Here is a 20,218-nt window from a genome sequence, read left to right as displayed (position 1 = left end):
TTGTCAGACTCACGATAATTATTTTTAAGCATGTAGTGATTCTGATTCATTGGTCACCTTGTTGAGAGTGCCATACCATGCCATGACAGCAATGTACTGATAAGATAATTAGGTGAAAATTCTTTGATCATTTGAGTTGAAATAAGGGAAGTGATCCAAAACATTTCGAAAACTATTTTCAATATACTTGGTTGAATTAGTATCTAAATTTGCTAACTCATCTAATATACATCATTATAATGGCATTTACTCGTCTCTATTTAGCTAGCAATTTCCTTCCCAAGTTATGGGGGATGAGGCTGCACTATAGGAGTTAGGAGGTTGGGATCTAGAATCAGACAAGCTTGGGAGAATTTCTGTTCTCGTATTGACTAGCTGGGCAATCTTGAGTGAACTGCGGCTTTCCTCTGTGCCTCAGTATCCTCATCTATAAAAAGATGATAGGCATGGCAGTTCTTGCCTTGGGATATTGCGGGGACTGAATGAGGTGACTCAAACCTCGATGTAATAAGCATTCAGTGAGTGTCACTGAGTCTGACTTTGGTATTTGCTGCATGCTCTGATTCCCAACAGTTCATAAATAAGTTACCTTGCATATCTCACAGGTTGAGCTGGGGGAGCAAGCAAAATAGCCATAGCCTCTGAACGAAGGAGCAGGGCAGCTTCACACTGGGCAGGCGCACAGGAGGACGCGGTCTGCCTCTTGCTTCAGCTGCTGCCAACTCTCCCCAGCTGTGCGTACAGATGGGGCTCCTCTCTCCTGCAGTGACGGGGCTCACATTGGCACAGGCTGGATTGCTTGTTGCTGTATGTACTCCTCTTGCTGAAGTTGCTGGGCCAGCTCCAAGTCGCTAAGGCCCAACAAGCCAGGTGGCTGCTCCCACTTTTTGCTTCCGGCCAACTTGCTCAGGGAATGACTTAAGTTCAAGTCAGAGTCACAAAAGCAGCTGTCACCACCCGCATTGTGCAACTTTCCCACACTACTTGCTCCTCCTATGCAAAGTCCTGGTCGGTGACCATTCGGTACAAGCGACTTTCATGTTTAGTCAAAGTTTAGAAAAAGACACTAAGTTCACTTTCCTGGGCAGCTGCCATTAGCTCACAGAGACTATTTTATTGTAAGTCCTTGCTGTGTCTCAGCGGTCTCCAGGAACTCTCTGCAATCAGGCTTTCTGTTAGGAGGTTGGTGTCGCTGGCGTACTTGCAGGTGAAGATCTTCTCTACCAGCTGGTTATAACGCACTTTCCAAACTGCACTCACAGCCTCAGAAGTCCGGGGATCAACAAGCTAGCTAGCCGTGGTATAGATATGCCTAGCAAGTCAAAGGTCCTGCACTCCGATGCCTACTCAAAATCTGAGACTCCTGTGAATCACACATTGCCATCCAGACCTGTGGCCAGTTTAGGCAGCATTGTCACTGCACTGTCCACACTCTGCTGAAAATAAAGCTGAAGTCCCTCTGATTTTTGGGGATTGGTGGATTGGAGACCATCTCCGGGATGAGCTAGTGGAGCTCATTTTATATAAAGATAGTATCTTTACCAACAATTGTTGTTTTGGGTTTTATTGGCCCTTACGATGTGCTCAAAGAGTTCTTTTAAAGTAATGCTTTTTTAAATAATCGTCTAAAAAATGTTGTGCGTTCATATAACTTATTTTGATTTCTAGCCTCATTATCTTTTACATTACCTTTAAAGTATAGTGAAGTGAAAATATTTAACATTTGAGAGAGAAAATAGAGAATATTTCATCTTCTGCTATAGAAACTAAAATACATGTGTGTATATTTATGTATGTGTGTAGACAAACACATACATATAGACATATACACGTGGGTTGTATATACATATATGCACATGCATACAGACATATACACATTTATGTATATGCATACATATGTATGCATGTATATATGTGTGTAAGTAAATTAACGTTATAGGCATATTTTATGCTGCGTGAAATAGAGGTTTTCCCTTATATTTTAACAATGGAAATGTATAAATTTTAAAATGGTAAAACATAAAAAGACAAAATGACTTACTTAAAAGTAATTATTATCTTGGACAATAATTTTATCTTCTTCTGACAACTAACACTAAAAGACTTCAAATCCAGGATGCCTGGGTTGCTCAGTCAGTTAGCAGTTAAGCATCTGACTCTTGATTTTGGCTCAGATCATGATCTGAGGCTTGTGACTTTGAGCCCTGTGTTGGGCTCTGTACTAACAGCACAGAGCCTGCTGGAGACTCTCTCTTCCTCTCTCTCTCTCTGCCCCTCCCCTGCTCTCTCTCTCTCTCAAAATAAATAAATAAACATTAAAAAAAGACTTCAAATCCATCTCGATGTCACATAAGTTATGTACGTGACTAACATATTCTGTGTTTCTCCTGAAAGAAAAATAAAAGAATCTCTACATAATCTGATACTAACTTCATAATGGGCTCAAGTGAAGGAAATGTGAGAATTGGCAATTCTGAATTTCATTGTTATGAAGTTTGCTTACTCTTCTCAGCCCCATATGGTTAAATTTCACTATTGAATGTTACAAAGAAGTTTGATTAGAATAATTGAAATGACTTTTTTCTATAAAAATATTGTCGACAATTTTTAATCACCTTCGACAAAAATTATTCACAAATGTACATCAGACCATCATCAGCAGAATTTCAGTAAAGACAAAAAAAAAAAAGAAAACCTCTGTGTGTGTGTGGGGGGGTGTGTGGGTGTATGAGTGTTTTAATCCATTAGAAGATTTAGTCTGGTCTGCCTGACATAAGGGTGATAGGTTTCTATCTCTTAGTCTAATTAACACCTTTAATCTTTTTTAATGGTTAGGCATTCTCTCTTTGGTTTTGAGGCATGCTAGAGATAAAAGCACGGGAGGCTGGAGGTTAATCCTTCCTGTACTTTATTTCTTAATTTCTGCCACAGGGATTCCCTTTCTATCATGGCTATTTATTCAGGAACCCTGATGATATGCTTTGAGTAAGAGACAACAGATAGTTGGTTTAGAACTATCATTCAATATTCCTTAGATATCAAATTACAGGGGCTGTAATTAAGAGCTGTTACATGAACACAACTCCAATTTCTTATATGTCTTTTTTATTATTATGTCTCAGAAATGAATCAAATTAGTGCTTTTAGAATTGATATTGAAACCAGATAGCACCATACCTTGGATTATTCTAGCAAAAAGGTAACAATGGTGGCAAACACCCCTCAGATTAAGTTAATTAAGGATGTTATAGATAGATACTAACATATCGATGATGATTTGCTTTTTCTCACTAAAATGAAGAGTGTTGAATTTCCTAGTGTTGATAATAGAAATCTATTAACTCAAATTTGGCAATCAGTGCATAATAGAGATTTGACTTGTCATTTTAGAATTAGGATTTTTTAGGGTTATATCTTAAGTTTTTTTTTAAGCTTATTTATTTATTTTGAGAGAGACAGAGAAAGAGAGAGTGAGCGGGAGAAGGGTAGAGAGAGGGGGAAAGAGAGAATCCCCAGCAGGCTCCGTGCTGTCAACACAGATCCTGATGCAGGGCTCAAACCCACAAACCATGAGATCATGACCTGGGCTGAAACCAAGAGCCTCTTGGATGCTTAACCAGCTGAGCCACCCAGGCTCCCCTGTGATTAATACATCTTACATAAGGTAATGTTTTGACCATTTGCCCCAGAAGTCTTAACATCTTTTCAAGACAAACTTTTTTTCAGAGTTTTTGAAAATATACTGAGATTTTATTTGTAAAAATGCATTCTTCTTCAAAATATTCCGTTTGGAATTTTAGGCAAACTATAGATTTTTAAATATTTTCAAATTAATAAAAATCTCTTATATGACTTGCGATTTCAGCTCAAATATTATATACTTGATATATATACTTATATATCTTTAACAAATTTTGCTGTAATTGAACCAATATGTCATCTCTTCAGAACTGTAACTGAGGAAGAGTTTTTGAAAATGGACCATTTCTTGAAAAAAAAAAGAATTAATATATTCTCAATTTGACTAGAATTATTAATGTAATATTCCTGTATTACACACACACAGATTCTAAAGATCTTTAAATAAATTTAGGTAGAAAAAGCCAGGAGTCAAGGAATGCTAATTAAATATTTAAAAATGGGACAAATTCCCTGGCGAACGTACAAATATAGGAAAATTATAAATTAAAGCACTTTCAGAATTCTCGATTATGAGCTATTTAGAATGTTTGGTAAAATATATGTGTGGAATACATTTGCAAAGAAAAGTATAATGACCAGCTCTACCCTTACTTCCTGCTATGAGCAATGTGTTTATATTATGCATATATGACTATATAAGGTACAATATATTGATCTAAAAGAGATTTACTTTCTTTCCATAACATTCTCTTTAGTGATTTGTGAGGGAAAAAAAGAATGATGAGTAATATAAGAGTGGTCTAATGAATTTGTGCATTACCTGCTTTGTGTCTTCATAAATGTAACTTGCCCAGTACAAATAGATGATTAGTATTCATTCTAAATTTTCTTTACATTTTTTCGGACTAGCAACTTATGTGCTTATTGAGGAAAATCTAAGTACAAAATGAATTTTTTTTTTGTCCTGTCTCCTCTCCTGCCATTCTACTTACTAGTTACTTGTTCTTGACCAGAATAATAACTGACCTAGAGTAACTGTTGAATTCCACATCTTTAACTGACAAATGAAGATAATGTCTGCTTTAAATATTGTGTTGTGTGTAAACTAAATATAATGTTTTTCAAGTTCCTAGTATACAGACTGCACTTAACAAATATTAAGGATGCCTTCTCATTTGAGAGATTTCCTATCTTTTAAGTAGCTTCGTTCATATCACATAACCTAGTTTGATAGTTAAATGGATATAATATGGCATCTTTTGCAAAGCCAGAAAACCATGATTTAAATAAGTATTACCTTTCCCAGGGAAGATTGCCTTTGTTCTCCTTTTTACTTACCTTCATCATTTTTATTTATTTCCTTTTTAAGTTTATTTATTTATATTGAGACAGAGAGAGAGAGAATGCCCATGTGCACACATGAGTGGGGAGCGGGGGGAGTGTCAGAGAGAGGGAGAGAGAGAATCCCAAGCAGGATGCACACTGTCAGTCCAGAGCCCCAGGTGGGGTTCGAACTCATGAACCATGATATCATGACCTGAACTGGAGTTGGATACTTAACCAACTGAGCTGCGCAGGTGCCCCCTCATTAGTTTTTATTTTTATTTTTAAGTGTCTGAACCAAACGCTTTGCTATCTTTCCAGCTTCTTTTCCTTTTTTTTTATAAATCATTGTCTCATAGCACTATAGCAAGTTAATCTGCAATGGAAAACAGAAACCACAGCACATGTTAAGTCTGCAGGGAGATTAGATAGTGCAGTTGGATGTGTTGTAGTGATGTGGATCACCCACAAGAATAAACCTTTGTGCTCTACCCCTCGCTGTCCTGTCAGGAGCTAAAAGACCTAGCCCCTGGCTTTGTTTCCCTTTGGAGGTTTCCCTTTGGAGGCCATCTTCATGGGAATGGTCACACACATGCAGGAAGGTCCCATTGTTGGGGTTTAATGCTTTGCTCTCCAGTCTTGAAATTCTTGAGAATTTTATCTGTAAATTTACAGCTTGTAAGTGAAGTGATATGGGACATTGGAGCATATGGCCAGAACTCAGAGCCTGGCTCACACACTCTGCTCCTCCTCAGGATGGGTTCTCAGGCCAGCTCCCAACTCCTTGTCCTCTGCTTCCTCAGGCCCTGGGCCCTCCTCCTGCCCCTCTCCCATGACTGCTGTTGCCCTCTGCCTGGGGCAGCCACTCATATGAGACTCTCATTTCTCTTTCTTGCTTTGAGCTCCGTGGGGCCTGGGCAAGGACTTGGAGTGGGTTGAGATAAAGGGTGCCCACCGATGTTTCAGGGCAGGCAATGGCAGCAGCATCCCTGCTCCAGTAGGTGACTCAGTGGTGCTGATCCTGCCACTCATGGTCCAGGGTCCAGGGGCACAGTGTGTACAGATGTAGGAGTTCCAATCTCTAAGGATGCCGGTAGGTCCTGTCTATGTTGGGTATCAGTGGTGAGAAGGGGAGGTTGACTTCCCTGTGCAGTCAGGTCTGCAGGTCTGTCAGATGGCTTTAGGTAGGCATCCTGGAAGTGGTGGCCTGCATGCCTATCAGGTTCAGGTGGGGTCCCTGGGCTCCTGCAAGGGTCTGTACTTTGTGGGTGAGTATTTCTATGGCAAATGAGGGTGACATTAAATAGCAAATAAAAGCAACGTGAGAGGTCAAGAAAGAAACCACAGAGAAAGGGACACGTTTTATATTTTATTACCTTTAATGACATACATATACATATATATATATTTTTTTTTTGAACAAGAGATTTTCATTTTTCACTGAGCTGAAATTACATAATAGGTCCTACCTTTTGGTTTGTTCTCTGAATCTTCCATTCACCTTCCCTCCCTGTTCTCTCTTTCAACCCAACCGGTTACTTTGAATCCTAGCCAGAGAGAGCTGATCTGCTGAGGGTCATGTGCAGCCACATTGCCCTGTGACTTTGCATGCCCTAATGGTGCCTGAGTATTTGTTCCCTAAGAAACAGTGCCTTGAGTCAAATGCTAACTCCAAAATTTATAGTAGTAGTTCTAAGGGGTCCTTAAAAGTGTATTGGAAATATTCATGCATATTCCTACCTTTGACCTTACCATGCTAATTCTTAATGTTTGTCATTTATTGTTTTTTACATTTAATCAATATTTCTTGATTGCTTACTAAACACCATGCATTCTGCCAAGTACTGGGGATACATTCATTTATGCAACAGCTATTTATTGAATGTTTACTAGACTCTGAGCTCTATTCTAGAGATTAAGGATACAGTGGTAAACAAGAGAGCCAAGACATTGGTTCTTGTGGAGTTTATATTTTAGTGGAATGAGAAGCAGTAGACAGACAATAAACAACTAAATAAATAATGTCCAACTTTTATAAAGTTTAGCAATATTTAGAGATTCCTGAATTGTTTGAATTTTTAAATTACTTTTATAGACTAGTGCGCGCGCGCACACACACACACACACACACACACACACACTTGTTCTTTTAGTTACTAGAAAATATAGATTGATTTTTCTAGCATGAGGAGTTATTTTTTCTATGTATCCTGTATTATCAATAGCCAATGGAAGTTAGTGATAGATATAACCAATAAGTCCCATGTGTCTCAAGGAACACAGGTTAAGGAAGACAAAAAGCTTGAGCAAATTATGAAAAAAACATAGGTATTAGGCAAAGAATTTTTGACATTAGTTTGTAGATCATATAAGACACTAAAAATCTGGGGGAGACATGGTTGGGAATGAGACTTCTTAAGAAATTAACATAGTGGTAATCTATTTGGTGGCTTGGCTCACATAGAAAGTAAAGGTGAGGGATCAGTTATGATGCCATTGAAACTACACAATTGTTAAGTGACAAAAGTTTGAATTAGGACGAGGACATTTGGATTAGACATAAAATGTGGGTTGACATGATTTGGGATGGGTGCTATGGAAGACAGAAGAACAAAAAATGACTGACATTTTGACCCTCAGTGATAAAGAGAAGAGTGGAAACTTTCACTGAATCAAAGATAGATGATGAACTTAAAACAACAACGACAACAACTAACTAAAAACCAGTGTGTACCCCTGGCATCTCACCACCCAATGTTGTTAAAAGCTGGAACCTACCATTTTCCCTCTTCACTAGCTCCTTGACTGTGTCAACTCAAAATTTGACAATGTGGCTGACAGTCCCATTTGCCCTAAGAGGCCAAATAGCATTCACTGTCATTGCAAATAACAGCATTTCCTCAGTGAAGGTTGAACTAAATTACTTTAACAGGGCTAAATTAAAAATCAAACATGTTGATGCATTTAATGTGAGGCACAGAGGACACAAAAGATTATCAAAAATGAGTGACAGTATTGATTGTCATAAACAACCCTTCATGGAATAAAATAGATTCAGTGCTGACCCCTTGAAATGCAGTTACCCTATTTCTAGTATATTTACTCATAGGTTATATAATTTAGGAGAATTATTTCTTCTTTGGCCATACTTTACTTTTAATGTGTTACCTTAACCTTTCTTTTCTTACCACAATCTATTTTTCTCTTAAATGAGGATAGTGGTGATAATAATAATTTCATATTAAAGTTTAGAATTATATGAAATCCTTTCATTCTTTTACATTAAATGTATGAAATAGGTGAAATATATCTAATTATACTTGCTTCACAGAAAAAAATCTTATGGATTTTAAATATGTTCTGACAAAAAACTTGGATATTATGAAGCAGCAACATTTTTATGACTCTGCCCAACTTTTACTTATTTCCATCCATTTTCTAATGGAAGTATGTGCCATACCTCTGCCTTAATATTTCAGAAGTTTGAATTCTATAAAACAGCACAGGATGGTCTCTTAATTTGGTTGTGTTATAAAATATTGGAAAACATCATGGGATTATCTGAGATTTGTTTAGATTAAATTTTTACAGAAGACCTTCTTAGATTATATCCAACAATTCATTTCTAAGAAAATTGAGATGAAGTTAAAAGAATTTCTGGCAGAAATTCTGGGCATTAATATAATTCATTATTGAAAGTTTGGTGGTCTTCTTTCACAAATTTATAAAAAATGTTTTTAATATGTATTATTTATTTTCATAGACAGTTTCACCAACTACTAGAATAACATGTTATCATCATAAGGCTCTAGGTAGAAGAATTTAAGAAAATTTCTACATACAGTGTCAAGCTGTGGAAAGTGTTGCTCCAAGAGTTTAAATATAAACAAGTACAACTTGGTTTCATAAATTTGTGATTGATCCAGCCATAGTAGGGTATTATAAGAAGTTAGAAGTATTTTTTTAAATAAATGCCTAAGTCTTTTATGTGTTTAATTACTATAAAATGTGTTAATCACGCTTTCCTACCTAATATCTGAATTGCAGTACTGGGTAGGATATGAAGCAGACTAAGAGTTCTTATTTTTTTTTCTTACTGTATATTCAAAATGTAATTCAGCCCTGGCATACAACATTGCATTAATCATATCCCCACTCTTCAGCCCAATATCCCAGTAAATCCATAATTGTGCCTCCAGACATTTCTGCCAACCCTACAACAAATATATCCCATCTTTAGTCCATCAATTAATTACTTTACCCAAGTTTTCTCTCTAACACATGGATTTGATTATATCCCTCCTATGCTTCAAAGCTATGTCTATAGAATAAAATTCCTTTTTGTGATATTCAAAGCCCTTCAGAATCTGGCTTTGGCAACCATTTTATTCTCTCAAAAAATAATTACTACACCCTTACTCATGCTGGAAACTGTGTGGCATCAGGGTTTCTGGGGACAGGGGAGGGGAAGACTGGTCTCTGCCCCCATGTAGTACATCGTGAACAAGCAGTTACAATCCAGTATGGTCAGTGCTTTATACTTGTGCATATGTAAAGATCAGCTCAAGTTGGAATGGTGTCCAAGACTTGTTTAATGTTCATCAGAAGGAAAGAAATGAAAGGATCTTCTGGAAAAGGCAAATCACTTACACAAAATCGCAAAGGCATTACCAAACATAATGTGCTCCAAGAAAGGCAAATAGTTCCATACATACACTGGTGGGTAGGGTTTCAGGAGAGCCTTGGACAGGTAGGATGTTGGAGGGAATGACAAGTAGCTTTCTGTTCAAAGGGATGTGGTCTTTATCAATCTATGGAAGGAATCAGTAAAGGGTTTTTGAAAAGGTACATGAAAGATTGTCTGTGGGGAAATAGAACAAAGGAGAATATACAGAATGAAATGAGGATCTGTGCAGAGGAGAGCAGGTAGTTGAGCTAGAAGGTGTCAGCTGATAGGATATAAAGGCAGGGCGGACCAGTGTAATGTAATAAAAGCAGCATTGTCATAATTTCATGATGAGGAGAGGGAAAAGGAGGAATGCAAGATGACCTCTCTGTTTCCAGCTTGTGCAAATGGGTCAATGCTGCTATAACATTCCAAGAAAGAGAATGCAGAACCAGGAGGAAATCTGGATCAAAGTAAGGCAGAGAAGAGATAAAAAGATTGGTTTGGATCCTGTTGAGTCTGAAGTCCCACTGGGATTGTGAGTGGAAATGTTGTACCATATGTTACTGGGTAGAGATGCCTCTAGTTCAGGAGATAATTATGAACTTAACTATTGCTCTGGGAATCACTGGGAAGCAGCTGAAAAGGGGCAAAAAGTGGCCAGTGATAGTTCAGAAGCCATATTCAAGACAATTTTTTTTTCCAGATCCGATTTATAGGTAAATTTGGTGCACCCTTTATTTGCTCCTAATTTTCTCTCCTTTTTCTGTTTATAAAGTCCTCAATGAATTTGCTCACTTTTCCTTTTAGACACATTCTCCACTAGCAAATATATTGCAGCTGCTACATGATGTATCAATGAAGTTTACAGCTATCGGGTTAAAACAAATTGTTAGGATAAGGTTATTATCATAAGGTTATTATTGTAAGATTATTATCATAACTTTTAAAAGTGATAGCATGTTTTTGTCTCTTGTTTAATTAATTAAGAACCCATCTTATGATGACCTTTTCCATTTGAGTTGCAGCATTCATTGAAGGTGTACTAATTTTACAAAACACACCTTCAACACATTGTAGCCCTCAAGTCTTCACTACTTAAAGTGAGAAATTTGCTTCAAATGCGTATAGTTTTTACTTTGATAATATGCCTGAATTATGGTATGTATTTATTGTTACTATAGATTTATTCTTTGTTCATCCCCTTAATGTTCACTACCATGTATTAGTCTCTATTTGACCCAATTCCACAACTACTTCAGTTCATTTACTTGAACGCCCTAAATCACCCACAGTGTAAAAAGAGAAAACAATTCCAAGGGATTAAGCTAAAGCTGATTTTAAAAAACAGGTAACTACACATCAAATTCTCATTCATAAAATCTAAAACTGGTAAATTGCTCTCAGGAGATGTAGACAAAAATTCAAATCTCACTGGCATTCAGTGAAGAGCAACATGAACATTTTTTGTAAAGATAAAATTCTGATAAATATTCTAATATTTTCACAAAGACAACGTCATAAATAATAACATTATAAACATAGTATCCAAATACAAAGAACCCACAACATAAGATATATAAGTGTAAATAGAGGAAACTATATTTCTCCTTCTCTAAAACTACCTAATAAATCAGACAAACAAGGAAACACTTCAGTGATTCTTACATGGGTCCCTTCTTTCAGCCATGAATCAAAATGTTACACAGTAACATTTATCCTTCAGTAAAAGAGCAGTTATAGGTTTACAGATAAACCAAAGAGAAAGTACAGAAACCTAAAACTGGTGACGGATGTTGAGTTTTAATTCTTTCTTAAGACCTATATAAAGTCTGTTGATTTGTGTGGGCATCCATATCAAGAAGATTTGGGGCATTGCAGAGCTTTGCTCTTCCTGTGCTTGATTTGGCCATCATAAAGAATACAACTTCTTGAACTCAGTCATCCAGGCTTCCATGGGCTGACACTACCATGGAATTTAGGAGGAAGACAAATGATACCATAGAAGTAAAACCCGAGCTTGAGTCTAAAGAACAATGCAAAGAGAGAAACAACTTATATAGGACCTTTCCCTGCAACATGAGAGCATATCCCCGTATGAGAGAGAGGACTAGACTCAGGGAAATTGGACTAAACTTGTCTCATACACTCACCGTAAATCCTTTATATATGTGATGATTATTTGCCTTTCAGAGTTTATTTTGAATTTTTAGGGAAGAAAAATTATTCTGTGTGATAATGTAATGATGATACATGACATTATTCATTTGTCAAAACCCACAGAATGTACAACACAAAGAGTGAACACTAATGTAAACTCTAGAATTTAGTTAATAATAGTGTGTCAATATTGGCTCATCAATTATAAGAAATGTACCATACTAATGCAAGGTTTTAATAATAGAGAAAAATGTGTGAGGGAGGAGAGAGGCATATTGGAACTCCATACTTTTTGTTCAGTTTATGTGTAAACTGAAAATTGAGCTTTTTAAAGAGTCTATTAATTAAAAAAAATCAAATCACTCTCTGTGAGAATACAAACTCAAAAAATTGTAAGGAAGGAAAAAATTACCTAAAATCTTACAACTCAGAGATAACTGCTCTTAAGATTTTCTTCCTATTTAAGTTTATTAATTTTGAGAGAGAAAGAGCATGAGTGGGGCAGAAACAAAAAGAGAAAATCTGAAGCGGGCTCTGTGCTCCTGGCACAGAGCCCGACTCAGGGCTCGATCTCACCAACCATGATGAGATCATGACCCGAGCTAAAATCAAGAATCTGACACTTCACGGACTGAGCCACCCAGGCGCCCCTTACGATTTTCTGGTCATCATTATTCATTGTCTATTTCTGTCTCTCTGTGTCTCTCTCTCCTTTTCCTTATCCTCTCCCACTCCTTCTCTACCTTTTTCCCTTGTATTTTATTATTTTTCAGAATTCAAGGTAGAAACAGAAAAATACTGCCCCTGCCTGTGTTTTACGCCTGGTTCTGCTTCTAAATAAGTGTATGGACTTAGGCAGGTTATCTAACCACTTGTACTTCAGTTACCTCTTTTGTAAAATAGGAACAATTGCAGTTTTTACCTCATTGGATTGTTGAGGGGATTGGACATAATACTTGATAAAAGCTGATCTCTCTGCCTGGGGCATAATGAGTACTTATGCTATTCTCTTACTCCTTCATATTCTTATTCTTAATACAGTGTTATTCCATGTCAATGAGTGGAGTGTGTATCATCATTTTTAAGGCGGCCAACTCCATCCATTATTTTTTATCAATCCCCTTTTAATGAACACTGAGTTTATTTCCATGGGCACAGGAGCATGGGTGGCCTTTATATTATGCTGTAGTAAATATCCTGATCCATGAATCTTTATTGATTTATTATCTCCTTAGAATAAATTTCTATTCATGGGATTGCTGAACTCCCAATTAATTTTAGGATCGATTACCTTTACGTGGTGTATTTGGCTCTCCATGAACTTTCACTTACCTGCTTCTCCAGTTTCACCTCTGAGCCGCTGTTTCCATTCCTCCTTCACCTTCCAATCTTACTGAGATAACTTGCAGTTCCTCCAATGCACTATACCCTTTTTTTCTTCTTTGGACACTTGCATAAATTGCTCCCTTTGTCTAGGATATAGTCAGCATGCTTTCTCTTTATCATCTATTTTCTTATGTATATTTCTTACTAGACTGCAAGCGTCATGAAAACATCTATTTCTGTCTTTACAGGGTGTCTCATCTCACTTTTGACACCAAGGGAAGTAATGCTTCTGGTGTTCCAGACCAGAAACCCCCTGCCGTCCTGAAACAAATTAAGATCCTGATTTAATTATCCATATAAATGAGATTTTATAAAAATTGGTGTGGTTATGTTGTGTATATCTCACTTACCAGTGTAGCTTCCCATGGCTTATTGAGATTCTAAAAGCAGCACATAGTTTCTGGCCCAGAGTAGGATCTTGGATTTGGGAGGCTCCATTCCATAAGAATTTATGCTAATAATCTACATGTTTGTCTTTATATTTACCGCATCAATTTCTCCTGTTCTTGAACCAAAGTCAGCATCAGAAAGACCATGGTGGGGATGGCTTTCAAAACTTTCTGTCTTCCTTTCTCATGTGTGTGAGTCCTGAATAATCCCTAGGACTGTGAATATGATGAATTTTATTTTTGTGATGAGCTTGTCTTAAATGCCACAGTTGACCTTAAAGAGATTATCTGTGTGAGACTTAGCTAATCACAAGTCCTTTAAAAGCCAAGAGTTGTCTTCATCTGGTTGTAGAAGAGGAAGTCAGAGATTGGATGTATAAGGAGTTGACACACCATTACTTACTTAAAGATGGAGAAACCATGTGACAAGGAATTTTGATGATGTCTAGCATCTTAGATCAGCCCCAGACAGCTGGGAGCCAGCAAGAAGACAGAAACTCAGTCCTATAACTGCAAGAACTATATTGTACTAATAACAGAAATGATATTGGGACTGGATTTTTCTTTAAGCCTCCTCCATGAGAACTCAGTTTATCCAACACCTTGATTCTAGCCTTGTGATATCATAAAGCTCAGCCAACAGATTTATACAGTGATAAATGGATGTTGTCTTAAGCTAATAATTTTGTGGTTATTGTGACACACTAGAAAACTAATACAGTGGAGGTGAGGAGCAGGAGTGGAAAAGCAGAATAAGTGCCCAGTTGTCCCTAAAAATTATCTCTGGTTCCTATTTTGAGAATTCTTGAGAGTCCATAAGTATTTGTCCGGTGAATGAACAAGAATCACATCAGTGGGGGACATAATAAAGAAGACACACACTGGGAAAGAACTATGGCCTGCAGTGGGTGGTACCAAGGCTCTGCACAGCTACAGAACCCCTGATTTCCTCTCAACTGATGATAAATGACAAGGTTCTATTCATGAAGCTGATAATTGGGAGCTCGAGACTTTTAACCTCATTTTTTTTTTTTACTTTTAAACTTAATGACTGTTAAAAGTTTTCTTTATTGACTAAAAACATTTCTGCAACTGTGTAAAAGATGTGATAGGGACTGGGATGAGGAGAGAAATCCCCTCTCCAGTAGCGTAAGGTATTATCCTGAATACCAATGCATGTTAATGGTAGGGAAAAGACCTCCCCACTGGTAAGGGAGTCCTCACCTAGTAAGTAAGTAAATTAAATTCAAAGACTCAGAAATATTTGTTAAATACTATTAGACATATAGCAAAAAAAAAAAATAAGCATATTTGTGTACTTGAGAATACATTTATAACCATAGATTGGAAAGAAAGAACTAAGAGAAATATCTGATGCCTTATACCAGAGGCATGAACTAGCTCACTAAAGACATTATTAAATAGTCAGGGATTTTGTGATCTAGTGGTCAAGCCATTGGTGGCTTGAAATCAGTCTTTTACTTTTTTTCCAGCTCTATCAAGATATAACTGACATATAACATTATGTAAGTTTTAAGGTGTATAATATGATGATAGAAATCAGTCTTGTTGGGAGTAATCAGCAAACACTATAAATCAGGGCTTTTTTTGGAAAAAGTTGAGCCGTCAGCACCCTAACACTTCACTGCTTTGTTTCCATATAATGTGCCACGTGCCTTCCATGTCTAACTTAAAATCAAATGATTGTCATACGTAATTCAGATGCTAGTAATATGTAGATGGCGTAAGTACATTCTAAAGAAATCTCCAGTCAGAATTAAAATGACCTGAGGATGGAGTTAGTGGGGGGTGGGGGGGGGAACTTCTTGAGGGTATTCGTATTCAGGCAGGACTTCCTGTGTCAGCAGTGAGGGAAAGAAAGGGATTTCCAGCTAAGTAGAGAAGTATTATTCAAATCAGAGATGTGAAAAGAGCAAAAAAATCATAGTGATATGACTGCATGGGTGTATTCATTTCATTTCCTATCACAGTTGTAACAAATTGCCACCAATTGGCTTAAAACAATACGAATTTATTATCTTACTGCTCTGAATGTCATAGTAAAAAAACATGGGTCAGCAGGGTTGCATTCCTTCTGGAGGCTCTAGGGGAGAACTGTTTCCTTGCAACTTTTGCTTCTAGAGGCTGCCCACATTCCTTAGATTGTGGCACACATCACTTTGACCTCTGTTCCCTTTGTGGCACCTTTTCTCTGACTCTCCTGCTTCCTTCTTTCACTTAGAAGGACGCTTGTGATTACATTGGGCCCAACTGGATAATCCTGGATAATCTCTACATCTCAAGAACTTTAATTTAATCATGTCCGCACAGTCTCTTTTGCCATGTAAAGTAACATATTTAAAGGTTTTGGGATTTAGGCTATGGACATCTATCTTTGAGAGGCTTGTTATTTTGCCTAACACAATGGGTAACACTGGCCAGTTGATTATGGGTCTTACATGGCAGACTGCAGAGATTAGAGATTTATTGATATAGAGCAAGGGAGTGATTTAGTGAAAATAGTATTTTAATAAAATTAATATTGCGACAGCTGGCTCATCAAAACTGGAAACAGTTTCTGTAGTAGATTATTCATAGTAATCTATGTAAGGGTGATTAGAGCGTGCACTAGGGGCTAGCACTATTGTTAGACTTTGGCATGGATGGATATAAAAAAAGTTATCTGCTTTTTCTAATATATAGGTAACAGCTTTTTTGAGACAGAACTCATATCTCATACACCTAGTGCATTTGAAGTACATCATTCGATGGTTTTTAGTATATTCACAGAATTTTACAACCATCACCAAAACCAACTGTAAAACATTTCATCACCCCTAAATAAACACCTGTTCTCATTAACAGCAGCTTCTCGTTTCTCTCTAATACCTCAGTTGAACACAACTGCTGACCTGTCTCTACAGATTTGGGCATTTTACAGAAATCATACAATATGTGGTCTTTAGTGACTGATGTCCTTCATTAGGCTTGTTTTTAATGTTCATCTGTCCTGTAGCATGAATCAGTTTTTTGGTCTTTTATTACCAAGTAATATTCCATTATATAGAGATGCCATATTTATTTATCCACTCATCAGTTGATAGACCTTTGGGTTGTTTCCATTTTTGTGCTAAAATGAGTAATGCTTTTAGGAGTGTTTGTGTACAAGTTTTTGCATGGACATATGTTTTCATTTCTCTTGGTATATACCTAAGAGTTGAAATGCTAGGTCTTATGGTGACTATGTTTAGAGGAACATTTTGAGGAACTGCCAACCTAATTCCCAGAGTTGGATGCAACATTATACATTCCAACCAGCAGTGTATGAGAGTTCCAATGTTTCATTCCCTTGCCAAATTTGTCAAAATATGTCTTTTTAATTTTAGCCATCTTAGTGTGTGTGAATTGGTATCTCATTATGGCCTTGATCTGTATTTTCCTAATGACTAATGGTGTTGAAGGACTATCATTGTGTTTATTTGGTCATTTGTATATCTTCTTTGGAGAAACAGCTATTCAGATCTTTTGCCCATTTAAAAATTGTGGGTTATTTATTTTTCTACTACTGAGTTGTACATTTCTTTGCATACTCTGGATACAAATCCCTTATCAAATGTATTATGGTAATATGTTCTCTTGTTCTGTGAACTGCCTTTTATTTTTCTTGGTGCTCTTCTTTGAAATACAAAAACGATTTAATTGAATGAAGTCTAGTTTATCTATTTTTCTCTTCTCGCTTTTGCTTTCATGTCGTATTTAGGAAGACTTTGGCTAGCCGACGTTCCTGAAGATTACTCCTGTATTTTCTTCTAAGTTGTAACTCTTACATTGAGGTTTATGATACCTTTGTATGGTGTGAGGCAGTGCTCCAGCTTTATTATTTTGCACATGAATACTCGGTTATCCCAACACCATTTGCCAACAAGACTATTCTTTCACGATTGGGTTGTCTTGGTACCTTCGTCCAAAATTAACTAAACTGTTCATGTGAGAGTTTATCTCTGGATTCTCAATTCTGTTGCATTGGTTTTTGTGTCCACCCTTATTCCAGTACCTCACCCTCTTGATAACTATAGCTTTGTTGAAATTGTGAAGTGTATCTTCCAACTTTGTTCTTCCATTTCACGACTTTTGCCTATTTTGGGTACCATGAATTTTTACATGAATTTTAAGAACAGCTTGTCAATTTCTAAAAAAGAATACTGCTGAGGTTTTCAGTGGAGTACATTGAATCTGTAGAACAATTTGGGGAATATTGCCATTTTACCAATATTAAGTTTTCTGATCCAGGAACTCAGAATGTCTTTGAATAAATAAATTCAAATCTAAATAAAGATCTTAGTTTCTTTCAACAGTGTTTTTTACTTTCAGAGTATATGTTCTGTCTTTATTTTAAAAGTTTATTCCTGGGGTGCCTGGGTGGCTCAGTTGGTTAAGCATCTGATTTCAGCTCAGGTCATGATCTCACGGTTTGTGGGTTTTTCCCTTGCATCAGGCTCTATGCTGACAGCTCAGAGCCTGGAGCCTGCTTCAGATTCTGTGTCTCCCTCTCTCTCTGACCCTCCCCTGCTGATGTTCTGTCTTTCCCTGTCTCTTGAAAATAAATAAATGGTAAAAAATTAAAAAAAATTATTTCTAAATATTTCATTCATTTTGATGACATGATAAATGGAATTGTTTTTTCTTAATTTCATTTTTTGATTGTTCATTTCTAGTGTATGGAAGCATAAGTGATTTTGTATATGATGTGAATTCTGAAAGTATCTAGAATTCACTTATTAGTTCTAATAATATTTTTAGCTGCTTCCTTATGATTTTCCATATATAAGATCATGTCACCTGTAAGATTAAAGAGTTAATCTTAGTTTTCTTTTCTAATCTGGATGCCTTTTATTTCATTTTCTTGCCTAATTGACCTGGCTAGAAACTTCAGTACAATGTTGAATAAATGGGCTGAGACAGGACATATTCTTGCTTCCAACCTTAGGGAGAATTCTTCAGTATTTTATTATTAAGTATAATGGTAGCTTTCTGTAGGTGCTTTTGTAAGGTTGAATAAACTCCCTCCCATTTTCAGTGCATTGAGTGTTTTTATCATGAAAGGATGTGGGTTTTGTCAAATGATTTTTCTGAAACTATTGAGATGATTATCTGGCTTTTGTACTATTTTCTATTAATATGATGTATTATATTAATTGATTTTCAGATGTTAAACCAACTTGCATTCCTGAGATAAATCCCACTTACTCATGTTGTATAATCCTTTTTATATGTTGCTAGAATCTATTTGCTGGTACAATCAATCCTCATTATTTGCAGTTTCCATATTTGCAAATTCACTTACTCACTAAAATCTACTTGTAACCCCCAAATCAATGTTTGTGGCACTTTTGTGGTCATTTGTGAACATACACAGAGCACTGAAAATTTTGTTAACCAATGTGCACATTTCAAGTTGAAGTTGAAAAAGACAATATTCTTTTCTTTTTTTAAATTTATTTTTGAGAGAGAGAGAGAGAGAGAGAGAGAGAATGCGGACAAGCAAGTGGGGGAGGGGTAGAAAGAGAGGGACACACAGAATCCAAAACAGGCTCCAGGCTCCGAGCTGTCAGCACAGATCCCAATGTGGGGCTCAAACCCACCAACTGTGAGATCATGACCTGAGCCAAAGTCAGATGCTCAACGGACTGAGTCACCCAGGCACCCTGAAAAAGACAATATTCTGCTTTCTATTTCATCTTTCATATTTTAAACAAGTATCCTTTTGTGGCCTATTTAGTGTCATATTTTCCATGCATTTGTGCCATGCATTTGTTGATGATTTGGTGTTTAAAATGGCTTCCAATATTAGTTCTCAAATGCTATCTAAAGCTTCTAAGTGCAGGAAGGTTGTGATGTGGCTTACATAGAAAATGTTTGTTAGATAAGGTTTATTCAGGCATGAGTTATAGTGCTGTTGGCCACGAGTTCAACGTTAATGAGTCAGCAATATATATTAAATAAAGTGCCTTTAAACACAAACACACATAAAACAAAGCTATTATTGATCAATTGATGAAAATGTTGTGACCAGAGGCTCTTGAGAACCTAACCCTGTATTTCTCTTATGAGCAATGGCTCACTATGCACTTATTCAGGGTTCTCAGTGACTCTATAGAACATAACTTCTGCAAATAGTAAGACTCGACTCAAAGGATTTTTTGGAGAATTTTTGCATGTTTATTCACTAGAGAGTTAATTGATGATTTCTGTTCTTGTGATGTGTTTTTATAGGTTTGATATCAAAGTAACCTTATTAGGTCCTAACCTAATGTACTGGGACATGTTGTCTCCTCTTTTTTGGAAGAGTTTGTGAAAATTTGTTATTAATGTTTTATCTATCTATCTATCTATCTATTTATTTTTAGTGCTTGGTAGAATTCACCCGTTGGTGGGAGGAGACTGGATATTGACTTCACTTTGTAGAAAGTTTTAAAATTTTTAATTGTGCAGAAATTAGAAAATTTCCAATTGTTCAGAAAGAAGTTAAGATAGCAGAATTTAGATCCTTAGAAAGGCTAATTTATAGCCTTTGGCTGGTATCTGGGAACTTGGATTTGGGGAGGGTTCCCACCATTCCCAGAATTGATAAAGAGTGGCTCACTCTGCTTTA

General features: G+C 36.6%; 1 pseudogene; it reads right to left on the bottom strand.

The window, feature by feature from the left end:
* Positions 1–664: 664 nt before the first annotated feature.
* Positions 665–20,218, bottom strand: part of LOC124507526 (ubiquitin carboxyl-terminal hydrolase MINDY-1-like) — a 41,680-nt pseudogene continuing 22,126 nt past the window's right edge.

The sequence above is a fragment of the Lynx rufus genome, unplaced genomic scaffold (genome assembly GCF_022079265.1).
Source record: "Lynx rufus isolate CCGP_SWC_20201006 ecotype Redwood Valley unplaced genomic scaffold, mLynRuf1.p SCAF_12, whole genome shotgun sequence".
NCBI lineage: Eukaryota > Metazoa > Chordata > Mammalia > Carnivora > Felidae > Lynx > Lynx rufus.
This window is presented reverse-complemented; position numbering and strand designations above follow the sequence as displayed.